This window comes from Monopterus albus, unplaced genomic scaffold (assembly GCF_001952655.1).
Source record: "Monopterus albus unplaced genomic scaffold, M_albus_1.0 scaffold158.1, whole genome shotgun sequence".
Classification (NCBI taxonomy): Eukaryota; Metazoa; Chordata; class Actinopteri; order Synbranchiformes; family Synbranchidae; genus Monopterus; species Monopterus albus.
In genome coordinates this window covers 811604-813883 of record NW_018128038.1, presented here as the reverse complement: position 1 = coordinate 813883, position 2280 = coordinate 811604, and positions in this window count along the sequence as shown.

The window sequence follows — 2280 nt, the reverse complement described above, 5'->3', positions numbered from 1 at the left end:
GGTTATCAAGGAGCCACCACATCATTGTCTCATTTCTGTCTTTTTCTGTTGTGATCTGATGGATATTTCACTGAATTAATCAGTAATCATTGCATCATTCTGTACTCAGACTTTTATCCCCAACATTATCCCTGACTTTAAAAAGGGTCCTCCCTCCACGAAAAAAAAAGCCACAAAAAACAAAACCCTCCTAACATTTTAATTGTATATAATCAAATATAATAGTTTTAATATAGTTTTAATTGTAATTTGTATTTTAAAGAATTAATGGGTTATAACAGTTTCAATAAAATCTGATATTCCAAATTAAAATGTAAATTTATGTAGAAAATCACGTAAAACCATTTCACTCCTGGCTTGTTGTTCTTTGTTCTTGTTCTTACATGACATGGATGATATAAAATGCAGTAACTAATCTGGACAACAAGAACATTCTGAGCATGTTTTGATGTCACTCATTTCCTGGTAGGGCAGATCAATGGGGTCTCTGTCTACACTGCTGCGCCCCTAATGCATTCTCACCTTAGTCACGTGCAACCCTCAACCAGAGCAGCCGTGAGCCGTTACCGTGACAACAACGCATGACGGAGGACAGTGGTGTGTGGAGTAGTAACCATGGCATTCAATCTGCTATTGCCATCTCTGCACCCACACGTTTTTGATCCCACACAGACAGCCTGCAGGCTTCTATAAAAGACAGGCTGAGAGCCTTTGGGTGAATGTGGAGGCATGTGTGGCACATTTCTAAGACACGAGCCAATCAAAACGCTCCAAAGTTTATAGTGTAACTTGCAAAATCTGGACATCAGAGTATATCTGAAGTAATCTTATCACTTCGCTGCTCGCGTTAACTCATGTTATGCAGTTTTCATGTTCTCAGTCCAATTCGCTGCTGTTTCCAGAGAACACACCAACAGTGTGTGGTCCTCTTTCTCTGCATATGTGGCAACAGTGTTTGCCATGCAGTGAGCACAGACTGAACCCATTACTGGAACTAACACACAATGTTTCATGACATCTTTTAATGCAGAAACCCAGCGGCCTCAGTTTAAAATGCACACTTCAGGTTCCGCTATTTTCACGACACACACGGGGTCTACGTGCTAGGACCTGGGCTTTAAAGCCTGTCTGCAGGTGGTGGTCTTCAGCACAGTGAGTGGGGACTGACAGCATGAGGGTTTTCATAAAGTAACACTTTGTTGTCATTATATAGCCTAGACCATTTGGCTGTTAATGGCCTTGCTCACGGGCACAGTAGTGGCATTGATAGAAGGGTAAGTGTTGCTGTTTCACTTTATTCACCAAGATATTTCTGGCCGGTCCAGGAATAAAAGTAATAACACACAAACCTGCTTGTCTTACCTGTAGGCTACCAGTGACTTACAGTTAATTAAAAGCTTTTATTTTTGTTATAAATTAATGGCATGCTAATCATTTGCAAATGATCTGTGGACATTTGTTAATGAGTAAGAACTACTATTTTAGAGAACGCTCTAATGCTAAATACTAATAACAAGTAATTTGTGAATTACCAGTAAATAATTTAGTTACTACATTAATTTATTTTATACATTATCCAACAGGGATGAATGGATGATAAAAGCTTCACAATTGTTGTGTGTTGTTAGCATGATAGATGGATTTTTACAGAAATTAGATTTGTCATATAGTATATGCAATTGTAGAGGCCTGGAAATAGTGATGGGAAAAAATAGACACTCCTAAAATTTATTTTCTTACTGTACTATTTTATTTTTACTGCTGACATTCATTTGGTTCCTATGACATCTCTTTTGAGTTGGGCATATTTCCTATATTGGTCAGTAGATGGCCATGACAAGTAGATGGCGCATGACGCGCAGAAGTGGTAGAGAGTAGGCTTGGGGCACGCCAGAGGAAGAACCATTCCTCTCCTGTGAAATAAACCTTCTGAAGCGTGTCCTCTGTGTACCCTCTATCCCAGGCTGAATGTTAAGAGTTAGATGCAAACGGTAGGAGTTGTATGGTGTCAGAGATGAGGTTGGTTCATGTGAGGTTGGGTGAAATGGGTTTTGTGGTGGAATTTTGAGTTAACAGTGAAACGTGTTGTAAGAGAACCTGCTAATGCTAATGGTCAATTTAGGGGGATATGTAAGGCCTTCTGTAAGAGGTCAATCTCAGTGGGATGGATGTTACATCTGTGGAGATTTTGGACATTGGGCCCGTGACTGCCCCCACCGGGGAGGCCAAGAATTACCACAGCAGCAGCAGCAAGCTGAGGCTCCGGGGCACCAAGCAACA